At 39.5% G+C, this 25,611-nt stretch overlaps 1 pseudogene; it reads left to right on the plus strand.

Annotated features, from left to right (window-relative positions):
* LOC143657166 (transmembrane protein 132B-like) overlaps nucleotides 1-17,741 on the plus strand; it is a 42,138-nt pseudogene extending 24,397 nt beyond the window's left edge.
* Nucleotides 17,742-25,611: the final 7,870 nt, after the last annotated feature.

Here is a 25,611-nt window from a genome sequence, read left to right on the forward strand (position 1 = left end):
TGCAAATACTTCAAAGGCTACCAGGATATGGAGAAAAAAGCAATTGGTCAAGCATAATCATGGAAGTCAAAGGGCATGTAGCCCTCAGCTGAGAGGGATGGCACGTGCAGGTAACATTACACTGTCATGGCAAAGCTGACTAGAAAAGGATTCCTGTTTCTGAGCATGGACCTGGCTCTCTCACCTGGAGCAGGTCTGTGTTGGACTTGGGGCAGGTCTCAGTCAGCTCTCTGCATATTTCACTGGGGATTCCTCATTCTTTTGCAATTATAGTTTCACTATCTTTGAGTAGTTGGAAAATTCCTTTTTTTTCAGTCTCACCAGATGGAGATGATCCTCCCCATAGAGAAATAGATGTATCATCTGGTATTGAGCCTTGATCATCATCTTCTTTAAGAGCAGGGATATTGGATTAGAAGGATCACATTCCCTGATTCTTACCAGTAAACTTCAAATATTATTATTTTGGCATCATCAATACTTTCAGCCCAACAGCCACAAATTGTCTTGTATATTTGCTAGTCCTTTCTATCCATCTCTGGGGTCACATCTCTCCCTTGTTTAAACTGAGCCCTCTAAAGTGAACCAGGCTTTCTTGCTTGCTTGTTTCCTTTCCCCATCATTCTTTCAATTTATCCACAAATCATTTCCTTCCTCACCTGAATCTTTTACATTTTCTTTTACATCTACCTGGCTTTCCTACATATTTCAATATATTTAGGTAAATACCATATTTTAAAATCAGATTAATGAAGGATAAAGTCTGTTTTTTTTCCTCCAGCTACTATACCATTTCTCTCCTCTCATTCAAAGCCATAGGTGTAAAGCTATATTTTGCAGTGTCTGAGAAGCTCTATTCAAACCATCAAGTTTGGACTTGAAATATCTATCATGCCCCCTCTTTCCCATATATTGGCATTATTTACACTAGTATGTAAAGGATTTTGTACTTATGATTATTGATACATATTTGAACTTACTAATTTTCTAGCCAAGAATGCAATATCCTTTAACTGATAACTTGACCTTAGCTAGTTAGGAAACATATCTCTGCCTTATACAATCTGCATTTAAAAAAAAGTTTCAACATATTTCTACTTCTTTGGTTTTGCTAGTTTCTTAAGTTAGATTTTGGTGGTTTCTGAGTTGTTTTCCATAGAGTCCATTTTCTTTAAATGTTTCTCCTGCAAAAGAATGAAGACTGCTAATGACAATGATGTTTTCATAGATTTCACTCACTTACCTATGAGAAAAGGTAATGATTAAGAGAAAATAATAGTTTTGTGCAATAATGGGGGTAGTTAGATTTTTTCATATTAAGCTTCAATTGATTTTCATATTTGTGACATTAGAGGTGGCAGAAATATTTAATGGAGATCTTGAAAAGATCCTATAAAAAATATAATCCATTCCCCAAGAAACTGAACCCAGATTTTGGGTAAACTGAACATGAATGAGTCCACTTGCACTCAGAAGTGTTCCTGGTACCACCTCCTGCACACTGAACCATTGAACCAACTCCAAGTATGTGGCCAATAGTTCTAGGTAAACTTCCCTCAACAAGGTTCAATTGAGTTATGACTACTGTGTCAATGTTGGTCAACAAAATGAGAGAGCACATTAATGTCCTGGAATGCACATTGCAAATATACCACCCCAATTCTAATCAAATTCATTTTCATAATCCTTGTCTTTCTTTCTGATTTAGGATTTTACATTTCCAAATTGCTTTCTAGGCATCACACACCCTGTATTCCTTGGCAGTCCATTCCAGGGGTCCATGGTTATGATGCAGATGATCTGGGGACTCAGAGTACAGTCCACTGAGCAGGTTTGTGTCAATCACACAGAAGAGCTCCTTTGTCCCTGTACTGGTTAGAAAAGCTATGTTTTTTTGTTTGTTTGTTTGTTTTACATGGGCAGGCACCAGGAAACAAACCCGGGTCCTCTGCCATCGCAGGCAAGCATTCCTGCCTGCTGAGCCACCATGGCCAGCCTGAAAAGCCATGTTTTAATCCTAATCCCATTTTGTAAAGGCAGCTGTTTCTTCTAATCTCTATTCAGCATTGAATGTTTGAAACTGTAATTAGATCATCTCCCCGGAGATGTGATTTAATCAAGAGTGGTTGTTAAACTGGATTAGGTGACGATATGTCTCCACCCATTAGGGTGGGTCTTCTGGAGTCGTGTTAAAGTTTCTGGAGTCATGCAAAAGAGAAATCACTTTGGAGAATGAGAGATTCAAAGAGAGCAAAGCAGAACAGCATAGCCATGAGAAGCAGAGTCTACCAGCCAGCGACCTTTGGAGATGAAGAAGGACAATGCCTCCCAGGAAGCTTCATGAAACAGGAAGCCAGGAGAAGAAGCTAACAGATGACACTGTGTTCACCATGTGCCTTTCCAGCTGAGAGAGGAACTCTGACTGTGTTTGCCATGTGCCTTCTCACTTGAGAGAGAAACCCTGAACTTCATCGGCCTTCTTGAACCAAGTTATCTCTCCCTGGATGCCTTAGACTGGACCTTTCTATAGAATTGTTTTAACTGGGACATTTTCTCAGCCTTAGAACTGTAAACTAGCAACTTATTAAATTTCCCTTTTTAAAAGCCATTCCATTTCTCATATATTGCATTCTGGCAGCTAGCAAATGAGAACACTCCCCTTGTTGGTCCCACAGATCTGCACCTCTGAGCTCTGCTCATGTCTGACTTTTCTGGCAAAGAAAGTCAGCTTCCTCAGGACAATATTGGTATTGAAATCTAGCATCTGAGATGTTTCTCTGCACTCTGGACAATGGATAAGTGTTTGGATGTCCTCCCAGCAGAGGTAGAGACTGGGTCTCCAAAAGCTGTGGCCACAGTCCATGGTGACAGGGTCTATGAAGTAGCTCTTGTAGATGGAGCAGGTGAATGCATTCTGGAATGCTTGCAGTGTATCTGAATCCATGTTTCTGAGAGCAAAAAGCAAAGAAAAGGAAGTCACTCTTTTTACCTGATGAATATAAAAGGGGTCTGAAGAGTTCTTCTTTGACTCTTGTTCTATATATATTTAAATCTGATGAAAACCCTGACATGATAAAATGAGGACATACTAATTTGTGCTAAGATATAAATGATAAAATAGGGCAACATGAGAAAAATGTTGTATCTTTTTCTATTATTAAAACAACAGTGTCCTCAGTTATACATAAATCACTCAAATAAACTGTATGACTGGGGCAGAGGGTAAAGAATAGAATGATTTCAAGTTTATTCAGACTTCCAGATTTGACCTGAAGTACATATGAATATGTATTCTCACTTTTTAATATTTCTACTATTTCTATCTCTGCAGTTGAGGGTAAGCCTTATTAATGCCTCAAACATAAATTATTTATTATAACTTCCATGGCAATTCAAGATTAATTTCATCTTCCAAATATTTACAACAAACTTAAGCAGAATATACAGTGCTTATAATATAGAGAGAAGAAATGTCTTTCTGGTATTCATTTCTCCCTTTAAATTAAGTAATCTGGAGCCTCCCCAAAATGGAGAACAGTAATCTCAAAGAGGGGAAGAGAAGCTTTGCAATTCTCTGACAAGGAAAATTTGGAAGAGTTGATGATAAACAGGTTATAACCTTTTTGACATCTTCAATTTATGAAAATTATTATTCTAAGGAAGTGGAACATGAGGTGCAATAGAAGCTTAACTTGGTTAGAAAATGATTGAAACAATGTTGGATAGAAACAGAATTAACCAGGTGATGACCATCTGTATATGAAAAATATAAATCAACTCCTCATTTGAAATATTGAGTTAAGATTGTGTGTCTACAGCACAAGGAATATATTTACATGTGAAACCATGTTATCAGTGTTCAATAAATGTATATTTCCATTATTAGCCCTGATCCAGGAAGGAACAGGGGCTAAGTGAACGTGAGGACTTGCTCAGGGTCATGTAGCTCACACTCACTGCCAGGTCTCACTGACAGCATAGTCTGCTGAGATTTAGACCCCTTTCAAGTGGAGAAACCACAAAAGTTCAAATAAGAAGCCTTTGCTAATTTCCAAAATTATTCAAGAACTACATTTAAAAAAAATTATTAATAAAACCAATCAACATACAATATGAACATTCTTTTTTACCACATAGTTGTATATTCATCATCATGATCACTTCTTAGAACATTTGCATCAATTCAGAAAAAGAAATTAAAAGAAAACAGAAAAAAAATCATACATACCATACCCCTTACCCCTCCTCCTCCCCGATCAGCAGCATTTCAATCTTCTAAATTTATTTTAATATTTGTTTCCCCCATCATCTACTTATTTTTAATCCATATGTTTTACTCATCTGTCCATAAGGTAGATAAAAGAAGCATCAGACACAAGGTTTTCACAATCACACAGTCACATTGTGAAAGCTAGATCATTATACAATCATCTTCAAGAAACATGGCTACTGGAACACAGCTCTACATTTTCAGGCAGTTCCCTCCAGTCTCTCTGTTATGCCATAACTAAAAAGGTGATATCTACTTACTATGTAAGAACAACCTCCAGGATAATCTCTTGACTCTTTTTGGTATCTCTCAGCCATTGACACTTTATTTTGTCCCATTTCTCTCTTCCCCCTTTGGGTCAAGTAGGTTTTCCCAATCCCTTGGTGCTGAGTCCCAGCTCATTCTAGGATTTCTGTCCCATGTTGCCAGGAAGGTCCATAGACCTGGAATTCATGTCCCACATAGAGGGAAGGCAATGAGCTTGCTTCTCGTGTTGTCTGAGAGAGAGAGAGGCCACATTGACCAAAAGGAGCAAGAGAGAAATGAACCAAAATAAGGTTTCAGTGGCTGATTGCTTACAAGGAGAGTTGAGAAGTTTTCCTGGAGGTTAGTCTTGTGCATTATATAGATGTCCCTTTTTAGTTTATGGTGTATTGGGTGGCTGGAGGGAAGTACCTGAAACTGTTGTGCTGTGTTTCAGTAGCATTGGTTCTTAAAGATGATTGTATAATGCTATAATTTTACCGTGTGACTATATGACTATGAAAACCTTCTGTCTGATGCTTCTTTTACCCAGGGTATGGACAGATGATTAAAAAAATATGGATTAAAATAAATAATAAGGAAATAAAGGGTAAAATAAATGGGATAGATTAAAGACTAGTGGTCAATCAGAGGAAGGGGTAAGGGGGATTTTATGTGTGAGCCTTTTTCTTTTAATTTCTGTTTCTGGAGTGATGCAAATGTTCTAAAAATGATCATGGTGATGAATGTACAATTAATCATGATATTTTGAGCTATTGATTGTACACTATGTGTTCTAGTTTGCTGGCAGTCATACACCAGAAATATAATGGTCTTTAAAAAGGGGAATTTAATAAGGTACAAGTTTACAGTTCTAAAGATGTGAAAATGTCCAAATTAAACCAAGGCTATAGAACTGTCCAAACCAAGGCATCCAGGGAAAGTTTACTTGGTTCAAGAAAGCTGATGATGTTCAGGGTTTCTTTCTTAACTGGAAAGTCACATGGCCAACATGACAATATCTGCTAGCTTTCTCTCTAGGCTTCTTGTTTCATGAAGCTCCCTTGGGGACATATTCCCTCTTCATCTCCAAAATTCTCTGGCTGCCTGGGTACTCATGGTTCTCATAGTTCTCTCCAAAACGTTTCCTTTTTTAAAGGATTCCAGCAAACCAATCAAGACCCACCTTGAATGGGTAGAGTCACATATCCCTCTAATCAAAGGTTAATACCTACAATTTGTTGTGTCACATCTCTGTGGAAATAATCAAGTTTCCACCTACAGTGTTGAATAGGGATTGAAATAAATGACTGCCTCTAAAAGATGGATCAGTATGAAAGCATGGCTTTTCTATTGTACATAATCCTTTCAAACCAGCACACCATATATGGACCACATGTGTCTGAAGACTTGTCAATAAAAATGTATATTTTTAAATATGTGTTTTTTTTTTAATTCTCAAGAAAGACTAGGTAGAATAGTGGGTGATGTGGGGGTGATGTGGCAGGGCGGTTCACCTGGGTGGGGTGGAGACCCCATGCACTGGTTTCTCTGCTCATGTGCTCTTGAGAAAACTTCTCTGACTCTCACATGCTCCAGGATAGCTTTACATAAAGGGGAAAAGAAGCAGTGCTAATATTCCTGCATGTTACTTGGAACCTACTGCACTTTCAGCACATGTAATTGGGAATAAATGGTAAGTTTTGTTCTCTTCACCATGAGTGTGATAGAATGAATTCATTACAAAAAGGGGCAGCTTCTATCCTTGGTCTGATTTAGGGGAAATACAGTCTGGGCTTTGAAGGAGGAGGAGGGTATGGAGAGTGGAGACCTGGGCTCTCTCCTTGGTCACCACAATCCTCTGTACTCCTTATCCCTCTGGATGAGAAAGGCAACCGTTTCAAGGATATACAAAATAAAGTGGTGGCCCTTGAAGGTGTCTAGTCCTGTAAACTCCACACTGCCTTACCAAAGAAATGGGAGAATCATGGTGGCTGTCCAGCCCCAGGGTAACATGCATGCCCCAGAGATCCCACCAATACCTGCTTTGCTCTGAATGGTGATGTAGACATTGCAGTTGGATGCCAGGTGGTTCCATTGTGGAGGTGCTCAGAGTCACTTGTGTTGGTTTAGCACTGGCCTGAGCTGGATTGTGACAGTATGTCCAAGACAAGTCTTTCTTTTTTTTTTTTGGTCTTAATACAATTTTATTGAGATATATTCACACACCATTTCATCCATCCAAATAAAGTATATTTTCAGTGGCTCACAGTATCATCATAGTTGTCTATTTCTCACCATGATCAACTGTGGATTATTAGTCCAAAAGAAAGGAAGAAACCTCAAAACTTCTTGTTACTCTTATCTTCTGCACATTGAATTGATATGCTACATTTGTTACTATTGATGAAAGAATATTAAGATATTACTGTTAACTATAGTCCATGGTTGGCAGTACATGTGTTTCTTCCCATATATCCTTCTATTATTAACTCCTTGTAATACTTTCATACATATGTACTAGCTCATGGAGGACTTTTTTTTTTATATTAGTATCACAGTCATCATCTCACTCTATAATACATTCCAGTGTATTAACCTCTAACTTTATTTCTGTTGACATATATTACTTTAAACTTCCCCTTTCCACCAAATTCACACATAATTAAGCACTGCTATTTATCTCACAGTAATGTGCTGTCATCACCTCTATCTATTTTCATACATTTAGGTTTAACTAAGTTCAAAATTCTGCACATCTTAAGCATTCCCAATTTAAGAATTCTTAAAATTCTGCACATGTTAAGAAGCTTCCTTCTTCTCCTATATTCTAGAGTCTATGTCTATGAGTTCACACACTATAATTAATTCATATCAGTGAGATCATATAGTTTTTGTCCTTCTGTGATTAACTTATTTCCCTCAAAAAATGCCCTCAAAGTTTATCCATGTTGTCACATGCATCAGGATTTCATTCTTTCCTACTGCTGAATAATATTCTGTCACCTGGATAGACCTATTTTGTTTATCTGCTTGTCTGTTGGTGGGCAATTGAGTTGTTTGCATCTTCTGGCAATTGTTAATAATTCTGCTATGATCATTGGTTTGCAAATGTCTGCTCAGTAATGGGATTGCCTGGTTGTAAGGCAACTCTATACACAGCTCCCTGAGCAACTGCCAAACTGTTCTCCACAGCAGCCACATAATTTTGCATTCCCACCAGCAATGAATAAGTGTTCTGATTTCTCCACATTTTCTCCAACATTAATAGTCTACTATTTGTTTAGTAGTGGCCATTCTAGTAGGTGTAAAATGATATCTCATTGTGTTTTGATTTGCATTTTCCTAATAGCTAGTGAAGTTGAACCTATTTCATGTGTTTCTTAGCCATTTATATTTCCTCCTGGAGAAATGTCTATTCATGTCTTTTGCCAAGTTTTTAATTGGGTTGTTTCTCTTTTTATTTTTGAGTATATTCTGGATATCAAACCCTTATCAGATATGTGATTTCCAAATATTTTTTCCCCATTGAGTTGGCTGCCTTTTCATCATTTTAACAAAATCATTTGAAACAAACGTATTCAGTTTCATGGAGGTTCTATTTATCTACTTTTGTCATTGTTCATGTTTTGCATGTAAGGTCAAGGAAACTACCAAACATAGAGACAGGAATGATCTCTAGGCACAGGTTCCAGGGTTAGGGTATGATGTCCTTTGTGGGCTATTCTAGAAATTCTGCCTAACCCATGTTTTTCTACAGGTTTTAATCATCACTGCTTGTAAATTAGGTGGTTAATTAGGAGGGACAGCCTCTTAGGACACTGTGTTGCCCTTCAAACTTTAACTGGTTTACTTACTGATGAGACAATGGCCCACATAATCAGTATTATTTTTCATTAATGAACACATAACTGCCCAACAGAAGGAATCTGAGCAGGAGAAGATGACTAAGCTGTATTCCTTTCAGTTTTACCACATTTCTGCCATTTTCAAAGTATAAAAATATTAGTTGTTGGAAAAACATTACTATTTGTGTGCCCAAGTAAGAGATTGGCCCTTAAATTTCTTCAGAGTATTCACTTGGACTATCATTGCATGAATCAAGGGAGAGGAAATGGACCAGGGTGATCTTTATAAAACTCCTTTCATTGACAGATACAAGAAAAATTAGCAGGGCCCATTCCTAAGCCATTTCTGTGAGTGCATTTTTTGAGCAAAGAATTAGGAGAACACACTGGAGGGAATGTCAATTAATGAGTTTACAAGGGCTCCATGTAGAAGAGACCTGAGACTTCTCACACACTTTTGAAGATCTTCTTGCCTCTCTCTGACTCCATCCAAGCTGAGAAAACAGTGCTCTTCCTGATGACTGCATTACTGTTGAAGACCGGGGCACACAGCTGGTGGCTGGCTTGTTTCCTTCCATGCAGCCTCACAGAACAGAGAGGGGAATCATCATCACAACAGCAGCTGTCCTGGACATTCTTTGAGCACCACAACAGGCAAGATTCCCAGAGGGCCCTGTGTCCCTGAGCAATTGAAATGACACCCTTTCTGTTATCACACCCTACAAATGAAAGCCCTGGAGCACTTGCTGCAAGGACAACTGATTCCTGAAGTTTCTTCCTACCTCTTAACCAATGTGCCCTATCTCTGAGAAAAGGGCTCATTAACTTGAATAAACTATCCTGTTTTATGTCTGCACATTGACCATCTGCCCATATGCTATTTGCTTTCCAGTGTGCTTCTCTGAGCTAGGTATAATCTACTGCTAGACCACGTACAAAGAATTGTATGTTTTCACTTAAAAAGCAGATGGGTTTTGGTACTTGAAAATTCTGTTTGAGCTACTCAAGCATGTATGGCTTATAGCAAATGTTGACTGCAATTATTGTCAATTCTAAAATACTTTCCCTTCATTAAACTTTTATCAAGTCAATTATTAAGGTGCCAGGGGTCCTGTGTTTTTCAAGCAAGCCAGTCTCATAACGTATGTTTTCCTGACGTACTTCCAGCCCATGTATGCTTTGCTTCATCAGCATTCACTTCCTAATAAAGAATGTTCAATGCGTTATTATCTTGAGCAGTAGCTGCACCTGAAATTTATTCGGATAAATTGCTTGATCTTTCAAATGTTTTTGGAAAAGTGAAAGTCAAATTTTATTTTTGTCATGCGCCACGGTCAGGTTCATGTGTCAACTTGACCAAGTGGAGGTACCTGTTTATCTGGTTAGGAAAGTGAGGGCTGTCTGTTACTATGAGGACATTTCATAGAATTAAAACGTGATCATGTTGGCTGCATCCACAACTGATTCCATTTGTAATGAGCCAAGGGGAGTGTCTTCTGTAATGAGTGATGTTTAATCTAATCAGTGGAAGGCTTTAAGGAGGATTCAGAAGAGAGAGCTTCCCTTCCTGCTTCAGCTGGCAAGACAATCCTCTGGAGTTCATCCTGACCCTCCATGGGAGTCATCAGCTTCACAGCCTGCCCTATGGATTTTGGACTCTACATTCCCATGGGTTACATAAGACACTTTTATAAATTTTATATTTATGAATATTTCCTGTTCATTTTCCTTCTCTAGAGAACCCTAACTAATACAGCTTGATATCAGAAGTGGTTCTTAAGAAACAGAATCTTAAAAATGGGTTTTTATGATTGGTTATCTATTCTGACTGGACTCAAAAGCACTAAGGAATCTGATTCCTGTAATCAGAATGATGCTGTCAATTGGTGTGAGTTGGCAAAAGAGAGTCAAAATACCACCATTCGATTCTTCTAATGCTTTGTTTATATGAAGCCAGGCACTGGGGGATAATGTTTTTGACACCTTTATGGAGTTTTGTGGAACTAGGACATATATAGAGATATTGGCTTGTTGTTGTTAGATACACTGTATACATTGATGAGTGAAAGGAATGGGCTTAATGCTTCAATGAGAAGATTATGCACCATCCGCTAAAGGTAAATGCTTCTGAGTGTCCTAAAGGAAACTCTTATTTTGTGTAGCTGTAGACTTGAGATCTCTGAAAATCAGACTCAGAATCTTATTGTTAGAGTACTAATTTTACAACATAGACTGAAATCTCAATCTTGTATGGTGTCTGCTGTTAAAGTGAGGACATTGATTAGAAAGGAATAGGACCCCGAAAAATGGGATGGCAACATATGGATTGATAATGATGTGGGTGGCGAGGTTAAAATCTTAGGTCATGCTGAGTCTTCTCTTGATAACCCTGTAATAGGACATAGCCACCACACCTCTAGCCTGCCTTGAGGAGTTGGCCACCCAACCTCCACATGAAGGGATTAGCCCTAGAATGATTAATCCTGTTTCACCAGATGAAACTGCAAATGAATGCTCTGAAGAAAATGACTTGCAAGATATTTGTAATTCTTTTCATGACCCACCCCCACAACCCCTCATTTCTTCCAGACCTATAACTAGACTAAAGTTCTAAAAGGCCCCTAAAGGTGAGGTATAAAGTATCAAATATAAGGAGGTATGTTGTACACCAAAAGAACTATGTGGGTTTTCCATTTTATATAGACAGAAATCAGGGGAATATGTGTAGCAATGGATTTTACAGATGTGGGATAATGGTGGGAGGAATATATGGCTGGATCAGGCTGAATTTATTGATATATGCCCACTAAGCAGAGATTCTGCATTCGATGTTACAGAACAAAGGGTTAGAAAAGGCATTAACAGTTTGTTTAGATGGTTGGCTGAAACATAGGTCAAAAGTTGGATGATATTACCTGAGGTTGAAATGCCAGAACTGCCTGAGTATAATGCAGAGGAGGGAATCCAGAGGCTTAGAGAGAATGGACGTTAGTGTGGATTTATCATGCAAAACCTGCTCTAACACCCCAGTAATGTCCAGAGGATACACCTTTCACCAGAACAGTGAGAAATAAACTTGTGAGACTAGTGCCATCGTCCCTGAAGAGCTCTGTAGTTGCATTTCTCTGTAAGTCAGATATTACTGTGGTAACTGCTATCACTAAGCTGGAGTCTTAAAACACAGTGGGGATGATCAGATCCCAAGTTTGCAGAAGCCAGGAGGCAGCACATAGTCACCAAAGACAGGGTGGGCATGGTTTTTATAATAGAAAGCAAACTCAAAGCAGGAGAAAAATAATCTGACATGCAGAGATTTGCACCATTGGTTAGTAAATCATGGGGTACTTAATAGTACAATAGATGGACAGTCTACTAAATTCTTTTTTGAGCTGTGTAAAAGAAGTAGTTCTAGGTCAGGTGAACAGATGTCTAACTTGAATTACGAAAACACAGAATCATGGCCCCTTAATCAATTTCTAGACTTGAGACAGTTTACAGACCCAGAGCCCCTTGAATGAAGGGGAGGCCATGTCCCTTTGGGGAAGAACCCTGTTACACTGCCACAAATTTATTCTGTCAGTGTTCCTCTAAGCCTTCCCCAAGGAGACCAATGGCTTTTACCAGGGTAACTGTGCACTGGGGAAAAGGAAATGATCAGATATTTGGGGGCTTATTAGACATTAGTTCAGAAGTGAATTAATTCCAGGGGACCCAAAACATCACTCTGGTCCACCAGTGAGAGTGGGAGCTTATGGAGGTCAGATGATTGATGGAGCTTTAGCTCAGGACCATCTCATAGTAGGTCCAGTGGGCCCCTGGACAGATTATGCTGTTATTTCCCCAGTTCCAGAATGCATAGTTGGTATACACATACTGAACAACTGGCAGAATCCCCATGCTGGCTCTCTAACTTGTGTTGTGAGGGCTATAATGGTGGGAAGGTCTAAGTGGAAGCCACTAAAACTGTCCCTACCTAGCAAAATAGTAAATCAGAAGCAGTACTGCATTCCTGGAGGAATTGCAGGGATTACTGCCACTCTTAAGGACTTGAAGGATGCAGGGGTGGTCCCACTACATCCCCATTCAACTCTCCTCTTTGGCCTGTGCAGAAAACATATGGGTCTTGGAGGATGACAGTGGAATAACTTAAACTCAACCAGGTGGTAACTTCACCTGCAGCTGCTGTTCCAGATGTGGTGTCACTGCTTAAGCATATCAATACATCCCCTAGTACCTGGTATGCAGCTATAGATCCGGCAGATACTGTTTTTTCAATAGCTGTTACTAAGGACCACCAGAAACAGTTTGCTTTCAGCTGGCAAGGTCAGCATTATACTTTCACTGTTCTACCTCAGGGGTATACAAATTCTCCATCCCTATGTCATAATCTTGTCCGCAGGGAACTTGATCATTTCTCCCTCCCACAAGACATCACACTGGTCCATTATATTGATGACATGCTGATTGGACCTAGTGAGCAAGAAGTAGCAACTACTCTAGACTTATTGGTAAGGCATTTGCATGTCAGAGGATGGGAGATAAATCCAACAAAAATACAGGGGCCTTCCACCTCAGTGAAATTTCTAGCTGTCCAGTGGTGTGAGGCATGTCAATATATCCCTTCTAAGGTGAAGGATAAATTGCTGCATCTGGTCCCTCCTACAAACAAAATGAGGAACAATGTGTAATTGGTCTCTTTGGATTTGGTGACAACATATTCCTCATTTGGGTGTGCTACTCCAGCCTATTTATTAAGTGACCAGAAATGCTGCTAATTTTGAGTGGGGACCTGAATAAGAGGACGCTCTGAGACAGGTCCAGTCTGCTGTAAAGCTGCTCTGCCACTTGGACGATATGATCTACCAGATCCAATGTTGCTGGAAGTGTCAGTGGCAAGTAGAGATGCTGTTTGGAGCCTTTGACAGGCCCCTATAGGAGAATCACAATGCAGACACTTAGGGTTTTAGACCACAGCCTTACCATCTACTGCAAATAACTACTATCTTTTTGAGAAACAGCTTTTGGCCTGCTAGTGGGCCTTAGTAGAAACTGAACACTTAACCATGGGCTACCATGTTACCATAAGACTTGAGTTGCCTATCATGAGCTGGGTGTTGTCTGACCCACCAAGCCATAAAGTTGTGCATGCACAGCAGTACTTCATAAAATGGAAATGACATACATGAGATAGGGCTGTAGCAGGTTCTGAAGGCACAAGTAAGTTACATAAGGAAGTTTCCCAAATGCATGCGGTCTCCACTCCTTCCACATTACCTTCTATTTCCCAGACCAGATCTATGGCCTCTTGGGGAGTTCCTTACAGTGAAATGACTGAGGAAGGGAAAACTCAGGCCTGGTTTACAGATGATTTGACATGATATGCAGGCACCACCTGAAAGTGGACAGCTGCAGCACTACAACCCCTTTCTGGGTTATCCTTGAAGATTCCCCACTGGTGATGGGGAATCCTTCTAGTGCGCAGAACATAGAGAAATGTACCTGGTTGTTCATTTTTCTAGGAAGGAGAACTGGCCAAAGGTGCATTTGTATACTGACTCTTGGGCTGTTGCGCATGGTTTGGCTGAATGGCTAGGGACTTGGAAAGATCATAATTGGAAAACTGGTAACAAAGAGGTCTGAGGAAGAGGTATGGGATAAACCTTTCTGAGTGGGCTAAAACATGAAGATATTTGTGTCCCATGTGAATGTGCACCAGAAGCTGACTTCAGTAGAGGAAGGTTTTAATAATCAAGTGAATAAGATGACTGTTCTAGTTTGCTAGCTGCCAGAATGCTATATACCAGAAACAGAATGGCTTTTAAAAAGGGTAATATAATAAGTTGCTAGTTTATAGTTCTAAGGTTGAGAAAATGTCCGAATTGCAACAAGCCTATAGAAATGGCCAATCAAAGGCATCCAGGGAAAAATACCTTGGTTCAATAAGGCAGATGAAGTTCATAAAAACCACTCTTGATTAAATCATATCTCCAGGGAGATGATCTGATTACAGTCTCAAACATACAGTATTGAATAGGGATTATTCTGCCTTTATGAAATGGGATGTCAATTAAAACATGGCTTTTCTAGGGGACATACATCCTTTCAAACCAGCACAATAATCCGTCTTGTCAATACCAGTCAGCCTTTTTCCCCAGAAACTCCTGTCATTGTCCAATGGGCTAATGAACAAAGTGGTCATGGTGGTAGGGATGGAGGTTATGCATGGGTTCAGCAACATGGACTTCCACTCACTAAGGCTGACTTGTCTACAGCCACTGCTGAGTGCCCGATCTGCCAGCAGCATAGACCTACACTCAGCCCCCAATATGACACTATTCCTCGAGGTGACCAGTCAGCTACATGGTGGCAGGTTGATTACATTGGACTACTTCCTTCATGGAAGGGCCAGTGGTTGGTTCTAGCTATAATAGATACATCATTTGGACATGGGTTTGCTTTCCCTGCACACAATGCTTCTCCTAAAACTACCATCCATGGACTTACAGAATGCCTTATCCATCATCATGGCATTCCACACAGGATTGTTTCTGATCAGGGAACAAACCTTAGAGCAAATAAAGTGTGGGAATGGGCACATGCTCATGGAATTTTCTGGTCTTACCATCTTCCCCATCATTAAGAGACAGCTGGATTGATAGAACAGTGGAATGGCTATTTGAAAACTCAAGGACAGGCCAACTAAATGCCAATACCTTGAAGGGCTGGGGTAGTATTCTCCAGGAAGCTGTGTATGCTCTGAATCAGGATCCACTGCATGGTGCTGTTTCTCCCATAGCCAGGGTCCATGGGTCTAGGAACCAAGGGGTGAAAATGGGAGTGGCACCACTCACTATTACCCTTAGTGATCCACTGGAAAAATTTTTGCTTCCTGTCCCTGCAATCTTGAGCTCTAATAGTCTACAGGTTTTAGTTCCAAAAGGGGGAGTACTTCTACCAGGAGAAAGAACAGTTATTCCATTGAACTGGAATCTAAGACTGACACCTGGTCACTTTGGTCTACTTATGGCACTGGATCCACAAGCCAAGAAGGGGATTACGTTACTGGCTGGGGTGATTGACCCTGACTATCAGGAGAAATAGGACTGCAACTACACAATAGAAGTAAAGAAGAGTTCTTGGAATATAGGAGATCCCATAAGGTGCCTTTTAGACCTGATTAAAATCAATGGAAAACTGTAACAACCCAATCCAGGCAGGACTACCAATCTCTCTGAAACTTCAGGAATGAAGGTTTGGATCACCCCACCAGGCAAAGAACCATGGCCAGCTGAAGTGCTTGCTGAGGGTAGAGGGAACATGGAATGGGTATTGGAAGAAGGTAATGATAAATATGAACTATGACCATGTGATCAGTTACAGAAATGAGGACTGTAAAGCTGTTTTGTTGATGTTGTAGTATTTAATTTGTAAGGGATCAAGTTTAAGAATGTATATTATCCAAGGATCTGCACCTTACTCTGGGGAGACTTAATGTGTTTCTGGTTTGTATAGGTATTGTTAAGTATTGTTAGGTGAGGAAAAAAATGTCTTTTATTGTTTTCTACTTAGAAGTTAAGTATGGTTTAAGGTGTTGTATATAGCTGCCAAGTTGAGAAGGGATGGACTATCATGGCCAAATTCAGGTGTCAATTCAGTCAGGTGGTGGCACCTGTTTGTCTGGCTGGGCAAGTGCTGGCCTGTCTGTTGCTATGAGGACATTTCATGAATTAAATCATGATCATGTCGGCTACATCCAAACTTGATTCCATTTGTAATCAGCCAAGGTGAGTGTCTTCTGCAATGAGTGATATTTAATCTAATAAGTGGAAATTTTTTAAGGAGGATTGAGAAGAGATAGTTTCTCTCCTCTTCCTGCTTTGGCTGGCAAGCCTCTTCTGTGGAGTTTGTACAGACCCTGCATTGGAGTTGTCAGCTTCACAGCCTGCCCTACAGATTTTGGACTTTACATTCCCATGGTTATGAGACACTTTTATAAATTTTATATTTCCTGTTGATTCTGTTTCTCTAGAGAACCCTAACTAATACATCATATAATTAATTTATATACATTTTACTGCATTTTTTGATGTATGATGTTGGTTTCATACTCCAGTGGGGCTATAGTAAATAATTGATGCCAGTTCAAGGCATGACAAAAACTGTTCAAGATTATGAAATATAGGACTTTATTTTTCTGAATCTGTATATTTGAAGACCAATATATAGGAAATCATATTTGTTTTTTCAAATTTGCAGAAATTAGGTTATAACATAATGCTTTGGCTTCATTTGTCTTAGAAAGCAGTAGTCAGCACTTGGATTTTATTCATTGATGGTTCAGTGACACCTTTAGACATTTATGATCACAAGGATTTTCCAATCATTGTCTCATCATTGGATGAAATGGTGGTGTCTATCCAGCCAAATTTCCAAGTGTCCTGTATGGTTGCAGGAGGTGAAGAGCCATGACCCTTGATTAAGTTTGAACTTATGGTCAGTAATCCTTGTCAGAAGACAAAGAGGAAAAGTTTGTTTACTGTGGGTGAAGGAAAAATCAGAGCAAAATTTGAAGAAAAAAAAAAGAATGAGCACCAAGGACACAGCATTGGCATTGAGGGCATAAATTGGGAATGTAAAGACCACATCAGTAATTCCATAGAATGTGAAGGAAATCAGGAGAGAGCAGTTCAGGTGTGGTTGCAACATGTTGCATTCACTGTCCAAGAGGAAAGCACCAAAAAAATCACAACCCCACAGTCTCCTATGGAAGGGAAGTTACTTGAGTGATGATCCAAATTTCTTCACAAGCTGCTCCATTGGAGGGAAGTAGCCAGATCCCAATAATCTCGATGACCTGTCAGTGACTTAAGTGGGACTGACCTGCAGGTTGGCATGTGCACCCTGCTGTGCTTCTTCTGCCTGGTCATTCTGGTTTTCTTAATCAACTGTGTTGCATTTGTTAGGAAATACAGTCACAAAAAGTTTGCCATGAGTGAGTAATTTGACATCCCCAATTCCTATGAATGGATCTGGCTGGAGAATGAGAGGGAGCTGCTGGAGAACCCTGTTGGCATGACCCTCCCATCAGAGGAGTACACAACCATGGTAGGCAGGGGACAGCAGTTTGAGAAGAGGGATTTTCTTCTCAATGGCAGCTCCCAGAAGACTTTCCATAGCTGAGTTCTCAGATTGTCTGACTCTATCTGTGGGAAAGTAATGAAAGCTGACCCTATAAATTCTTCAAACTCAAAAATGAAAAGAGTCAAGTTTGACAGTGATGACAACCTCAAGTGGGCCTGCCAAGATGGGGCTGGGAGACTCCTAGGAGTTTAGAAGAATACATGGAAAAACTGCAGGACCAGAGGGGAACTACCTTCTGATGTTCCTATTTACCTTTAAGTCTTCTGTTTTATTAATGGTGAAGCAGTGAGTTTGATAAACAAAAAGGGATTTTTTTTTAACAAAGCTCAATTTGTGGAAGTCTGGAGGGATCCATTGTAAGTAAGTAGAAGATGCCTAGAAAATTAAAGCAGCTAGGTTTTACTCTAGGCAATGCTTCTAAAACAGCTACTGTTTGTTAATGTAGAAATTCTAAGACAGTAGTTTTATATACTTCCTATTCTAGCTTAGTGTGAATGTAACAAATCTCACCGCACAGACATTTTTAGTCATCTCATGAGAAGGAATCATTTGAAATTAAAAAAGATTTGGGCATGGATTTTTCTATTCTAGATTTTATGAAGCAGAGTGGACAGTTCTTACCCTTGGCCTGAAATTAAATGTGTGTGAAAGATAACTGAATGTAGCTTGCTTTATTTGTTATGAGCACAACTAATTGTTTTTATATACATTTGTGGCAGCATTTTATTACTTTGAACTCTGGAATTGTTTTTGAAACACAAAGAGAAGAAATTTCAGTCTTTTCTTTGAGGTCTTTTGGATTTACATGTGGGTTTTATTTACCAATATTTTCCATGTCATGTTATTTCCTGGGTAACCATACATGATGTCCAGTGTTCAGTTTCCCACTTATCAATCTTTAGGGTCAGTTTCAAAGAAGCTTATTCTTGCTTAGTCTTCCCTTCTTCCTTTGTTGAACTTTCTTCCATCACACCTGGAGAAGGTTTTTACTTTAAATGGTATATTGTGAGGGAGGACCATCACTTTACAATTTTCTATATGAAACTTGCAAAATTTGAAGAAATATTGTGAATCAAATCATTTATTTTTATCCTATCCATGTTGTAATTTCATGAGGAACTCTTGAGGTTCATTTCTGAGGGCTGCAGTACCTCAAAATAGCTGTACGTATGCAAGTACTTTGTGATCAATATAATTTATTATCCAAACTGAGATCTAAAAGGATTGATAGGAAATTGCCTAGGAAATAGCTGCCCATTAAACCTCCTATTTTATCAGAAAAAAAATAAAAATAAGCAGAATGATGTTTCAACTTAGGAGAACAGAAATTCATCCATGGACATATAGTGTCCAAAACAAAACAAAAAGTACCCTCAATCTTGTTTCCAGCAGAGATAGACCCTATTTAGTGAGTGTACTGAGAGAGACAAGCAATGAACTTCTCAATGAATCCCCCAAATAAATAATCTTCCAGAGCCCAAGGTGTAGGTGTTATTAAAAAAAACACTACATTTGAAAAATCAGAGGAGCAAGAAGAAGAAAATAATGAAACCCCCAGAATAAGTTTTAAATATAAAATATTATTTATACAACAATATTTCTCATGTCAACAAAGCAAGAATTCCAGATCAGGGAAGTGTAACATTTTATTTATCAAGATGGGATTTTTGCAAAACAGACACTGGACTAGTATGCCTCATCATAAGATTTGTTGATCAATTTGCATTTCTAAGAACTAGAATATTGAGACCAAACTTTAGGAGCAGTTTGTCTGCTCCTGTGACAGTCAGAAGCTATCTGAGGTACTTCCCTTGAGACCCAATGGCTAATGACTGAGCATAGGATAGCTCTCCATGGATCGGGAAGACTACAGCCCCACTTCTCCCAGGGTCTCATCTCCTTGGCAGCTCTAAAGCTCTCCCTGTATCTTTTGCCCATAGGACCACATTATGTTATGGGACAGGGTGCAAGTTACAGGTGAGGTGCAGTTGATAACTGAGGCAGGTATTCAATTTATTCCGAAAGAATTACTGTGAGCCTTAAGAACTGAAACTGGTAAGATTCCAGAAAACCTTCAATTTGATTAGAGAATGAATGAAACCTGGAGATTAAGGTATTTGCTGCAGAAGGAAGTTTCAAGAAGATAGCAAAAGTCTTGTAGGAAGAGCTCCATCAGTTAGCCAAAGGAAATTGTAAATGCTGTTTAAAGAGTTTGGTGGAGGTAGCCCCAACCCAGTGGTGGAGGGCTGAAGAGAAATTCACATGCTAATTAGGATACTGTTATCTAAATGCATTCTGCTCCTTCTGTAAGATATTTTTAATTCTCTCTCCCTGTTGTCCTCTACCTTTGGCTCAGACCTAATGGCAATTCATTTCTGAAATGGAGGGTCCTCAGCTCAATTAGTTGTGAGTCTCACAAACAGAGCAGGTTGCTTCCTACTGCAGGGGAAGAATTTGGGTGAGTGGTATAGTTTTGGGGAGGCATGGTAAGCAAAAGAAACTACTTCTATTGGTCCATCACTAAGGTAGCATGGAAATTTGAGCATTTCCTGTGCTGTAAGCTCTTAATGTGGTACAGGAGCAAACATGGGGCATTAGAATAAGCCATGGGTGTCCCAGCAGAGCTGGATGAGCGGGGTCAGCCAGATTGACCTTTGCTCCCCTTTGTTCATGTATGTAAAAACTCAGACAGTTCAGAATGAAAAACAAATGGAAAGGCTGGTGAAAAGAGTTTCCTTTAACATGCAACACACACACATACATGCGCACGTATGTGAATATCAAAATTGAGAGAATAAAGTATTTATTGGGAGTCATCAGTGGCTTTCAATTGTTTTCCTATTTGGCATGGATCTATTCAGACTCACAAAATTCAATTGACATTTTATCTGTCCTAACTATTTTAAGCTAATTAGAATCCATGGGTTATGTCACCTTGTTTTCTAACTAGTCCAATTAAAACTAATAGGCACTGCATCCCAAAATATCTAAACTGAAATGGGAGGTAGAAGTTATTAAGTCTTGAAACTGAATTCCCTTGGGCCTTACATATGCCTAAATCCCTTCCAGCTTTTTGTAGCCAAGATGGTCACATTAGTCTGAATGAATTACTTGAATCCAGTGGTATTTGTAAGTCCCTTCCTTTTCCACAAGTATGGATGTGCAAACTCATCCTGAGGCCTCACCAGCTGGGAAGGTTTTAGTCACATGCAGGGAGGTTCAGCTGCTGCATGAGGACACATGACTTAATTCAGTACAGTAAGGGAGATGACAGCTCCCAGGCTCCAAATAGGCTGCTGAAGGGGCCAGAGTGCAGGGCTCTAGAATCACTAACCAGAGCAAAGAACTGGAGATTCCTCTAGGGTCTCTTTCATTTGATGGAATGTTTTAATCCTGCAAGGCTAAAAGGACAAGGTTGAGGTTGACAGTCCTCAGTGTGTTTAGTTTTTAAATCAAATTGTAGTTTTTCTCAGAACAACACTGTTCTGGTTTGAAAGAATTTATGTACCCTAGAAAAGCCATGTTTTAATCCTAGTCAATCTTGTGGGAGCAAACATTTCTTTTAAATGCTATTCAATATTTTATGTTGGAAATATAAAACTTGGAAACTTGATTAGATTATCTCCATGGAGGTGTGGTTCCACCTGTTCCACATGGGTCTTGATTAGTTTACTGGAAACCATTAAAAGAGGAAGCATTTTGGAGAGAGTCTCATTTTCAAAAGGATGAGAGCACCACGATGCAGAGTCCACTGACCAGTGACCTTTGGAGATGAAGGAGAATGTCCGTGGGGGAGCTTCATGAACCAAGAGGCCTGGAGAGGAAGCTAGAAGACTTACCTTTCCAGTTGAGAGAGAATCCCTGAACTTCATAGGCCTTTCTTGATTGAAGGTAACCTCTTATTGGTGCCTTAGTTTGGACATTTTTATAGACTTGCTTTGATTGGGACATTTTCATAGCCTTAGAACTGTAAACTAGCAATGTATTAAATCCCCCTTTTTAAATGTCATTCCATTTCTGGTATATTGCATTCTGGCAGCTGCAAACTAGACCAACCACCTAACAAACACACAACACTGTGCATGCAAAGAGAAGAGAAGTTTGCCTTCCTGGCTCTGTTAGACTGAACACAGATAGGTTACTTTTCCAGACTAAAATCTTAAAATCTAGCCAGGAAGTTTCTGTTTGAAAAGATCAAAGCAGGTAAAATGAAGGATTATTTTTTGTCCCAGTGCCACATCCATAGACTAATACTTTGTGTCTTGCTAGTTTCTAAGTTGTTTAGTATGCCTTTGGCATTTTATGCAGCATTCCTCTAACTTTTTCCAAAAGGCATCTCCCCTGTGTTGGGATGTTGGGACCACAGTAAATCTCTGTCCATCAGAAAAGGGCACTGAGTCCCACAGCTAAAGCCACAGAGGACCTTCCACTGAACCCTACACATCACTGACACATCATTTCAATAATGACTTTGGTCCTATATTTCAGATTTTATATGGACAAGGTAAATGGTTTATAAACTAAGTAAACGTCTCCATCAAAATTACATGTGTATGATGTAATATATTTCACATGTTAGGTAAAGGATAGAAGGATGGTAAAAAATTTGGGGGGGTGAAATGTTTCAGAAATAAAGTTACTTCATTTCCCAGTATAAAGGTATTTTCTAATCAAAGGGTAATGCATCATTTTTATCATAAAAATAAACATTTAAATATTCTTCAGTGCTTCATTACTTTATCTACACATTCCCTTTTTTCATTTTGGTATCTCTGTGGTTTAAATTGTATTTTTTTTGCATGGGCAGGCACCGGGAATCAAACCCGGGTCTCCAGTATGGCAGATGAGAACACTGCCTGCTGAACCACTGTGGCCCACCCTGTATGTATGTTTTATTTTCAACCAGAGATTTTGCCACCCTTGATGCAGTAATAAATTGAAACCAAAAGAGTTTCTTAAAAGTTGTAGAAGAGTTTTACCTTCTCATTTATTCTCCTAGCACAGGATGGGTGAAATTTTTCTCCAGATGTCTCAGAAGGAGGGATTCTCTCTCTCAGCTCAGTTGAAATGCATGGTGCATTCACTTTTGGGTAGCCCCTGATCTCCATCTCCTTCTTGTTCTTTACCAGATAATTGTTTGGTTTTGTGTATTTGTTTGGGGCACGGTCTGGTATGGACCAAGGTTAGGGTTGCTGGGGCTCACACCAGGGACAGCCCTAGAGATGTAAGAAAAGCAGAATACAGTCAGGGATCTTGTGTGGGGGTAGAGGCTGCCAAAGATGGTTCACTTGAAGGCTGGTGCACTGCCAAGTTCCCACTGGCTCTCTTTTGGTATGAAGCACTTGCTGAAATTACCAGTATCACTTTTGGCATTTTGACAAATATCAGCCCTTGCTTTCATGGTGAAGAGGGGAGTCTCCTTGGCAAAAGCTTGACAAGTCACAATAAATTTCCCATTCGCAGGCTGGTTTTTCTCCATTTCCTTGAGACTTGATTTAAGCAACTGGGTGTAAACACAGGAACTGACTTTATACAATTGAGGCTGTGAAGTAGCAAGCTTTCCTGTCTAAAACATTGGCCACAAATGAACCAAAATGCTCTGGTAGGTGAAACCACCTCCCTTGAAAATATGTACTTTGTACAATTTTTTCCCCATTACAGTCTCATTCTCTTCATTTTTCTTGAACACAGGATGCCTGGGGCTTGGGCTGATCATGTACCCCCTACCAGATGGCAGTACAAATGTGTGTAGCTTGGTAAAATTACTTTAAAAAAAATCAAACTTTGGAAGAAGATTTGTGAAAGAATGAACCCTTTATATTCATATTTTTGGTGTTTGGGGGTGGTTTGTGCAAAGTGGAAACTCTGCATCACAAATACTGTTCACATTGACATTCTTAATGCTTGTTGGTCTCTTCATGGTTTTATACACTAAATGGGTTATGGCTGTGGTGGTAGTTTGCTTTTAGGTATTATAAAAATATTTTAAAATACTCTAACCTTTATAGGCAATTCTGTGACTCAAGATATGAGCAGGACACTGTCACTTTCCAGGTGGGGAATCACAATTAATGGGCCTTGAAGTCCATTAGGGAAATTATCCTTTTAGTCCAAGAAAGTAACAATGTTATCAGTTCCCCAGACTGGACAATCTTCATGCATACTTGCAGATATTACTTGGTTTCAATTGTTGCACTGGGTCAGTTGTTCAAATGTGCAATTTAAATTTTGTGGTAGTTAGATTCAGTTGTCAACTTGGCCAGGTGAAGGTACCTAGTTCTGTAATGTGGACATGAGTCAATGGTATGTGAACCTCATCTGTTGCTCATTACATCTGCAGTCAGCTAGGAGACATGCCTGCTGCAATGAATGATGTTTGATTTAATTGGCTGGTGCTTAAATGAGAGAGTGCAACATAGAACAGCCAAAGCAGTTTAGCATACCTCATCTCAGCACTCGCAGCTCAGCCCAGGCTTTTGGAGAGGCAGAAAGGAATCACCCCAGAGAAAGTGGCTGGAACCCAGAGACCTGGAGAAAAGGCCAGCAGAGATCACCCTGGGCCTTCCCATGTAAGAAAGAACCTCAGTTGAAAGTTAGCTGCCTTTCCTCTGAAGAACTAATGAAATAAATCCCCTTTTATTAAAAGCCAATCTGTCTCTGGTGTGTTGCATTCCAGCAGCTAGAAAACTAGAACAAATTTTATTTAAGGAATGTTGTCTGACATTTTTTTATACATCAGCACTTCCCATAAAAATAAAGCACTTTACAGACAATGAGGTGGATGTTGGTGTGGATCTGAGGTCCATGTGAGGCTGATTTCACTATCCATTTGAAAATAGTTTACTTCTTTAGAATGGCTTACCTCGCCTTTAACATGAGTCTTCTCTTTTTGCTTCCTCTGGGCAAAGAGAATGAGCAATGTTTTATATTCTGTCATTATGTTGGAGCTACACTGTTAGTTCCTTTGTAACTGAATCTAACTCACAGAATGAAATGACATAAAATGTTAGTGGAGATGCTGTCCCTAGAATGTAATTACTTCACTTAGAGATGCTTCCTTAGAGAGTGTGCCTTTATTTCTCCATCGTGATTATTTTAGGATCTCCTTTCTATCCATGTATAGTCCCACATAATACAAGCATTTCCATCCATTCCTGTTAAATTCTGCAGACTGACAAGGGGAAAGCCCCCATGAGGTGTACTCCTCCAGGTACCTGTCACATCCATTTCTCTATTAGGGTGCTGCCAGTCTCTACTGGGTGCATCTGTAAATTGGCAATGATCCTCTTGGTTGCACTGGTGCAATGAATTTACAACAGCCAATTTATGTGCCAGGTGGTTCCAGTATGACAGACAGAGGGTCTGAAGTACAGCCTTTTAGCACAGACCACGAATGAGGAACTTTGTTTCTGTAGTTGTTCTCCATGGGAGCCCTTATTTTGGACTACAAGCAAGACATCAATTTAAAATCCATTGCCCAAACCCCATTACAAGTGAGGTTCTAGGCATTCTGCAAACATCACTGTGGGCCTAAGGAAATGCTAGAACTGTGCAAAGTACACAGGTGCTGAGCATTAAAAATTGTCTTAAATAAGTGATCAAGCCCAGAGGTGAGGAGTGGCTGTAAGACACTGAGATACACTTCTACATAACAAGTTTTATACTGTAGGCCTGGGCTCTCAGAAGGAGGCCATGTGTGTTGTGTCCTCAATGGCAAATGACTATTATAGTGCTAATTAACTATAATGCACATCTATGGATCATTATATCTCCTCACAATATAAATTTTGTATCCAAGCCATTACTCTCCAGGAGCATCAGACTCTTGTCAGCTAGGTGGATCACATCAAACACACATGGCAAGCCATCCTGCACTTTTTGCTAAGTCTCAAGGCAACAAACAGTGGAAATGAAAAGTTGTATAGCATTGGATTAAAAGGCATTATCCCCTACTTTCCATATTTCCCTGGTGGATGCCAGATATTATAAACAGGGCATGTTATTATACTATTGTGTTACTATATATTTTCTGTTTGTAATATATATCTATTGCAAATAACCCATGGTTTTCAGTATGAAGTATCATATAATGTTCCATGGTATATTGAA

The sequence above is a fragment of the Tamandua tetradactyla genome, chromosome 2 (assembly GCF_023851605.1).
Source record: "Tamandua tetradactyla isolate mTamTet1 chromosome 2, mTamTet1.pri, whole genome shotgun sequence".
Taxonomy (NCBI): domain Eukaryota; kingdom Metazoa; phylum Chordata; class Mammalia; order Pilosa; family Myrmecophagidae; genus Tamandua; species Tamandua tetradactyla.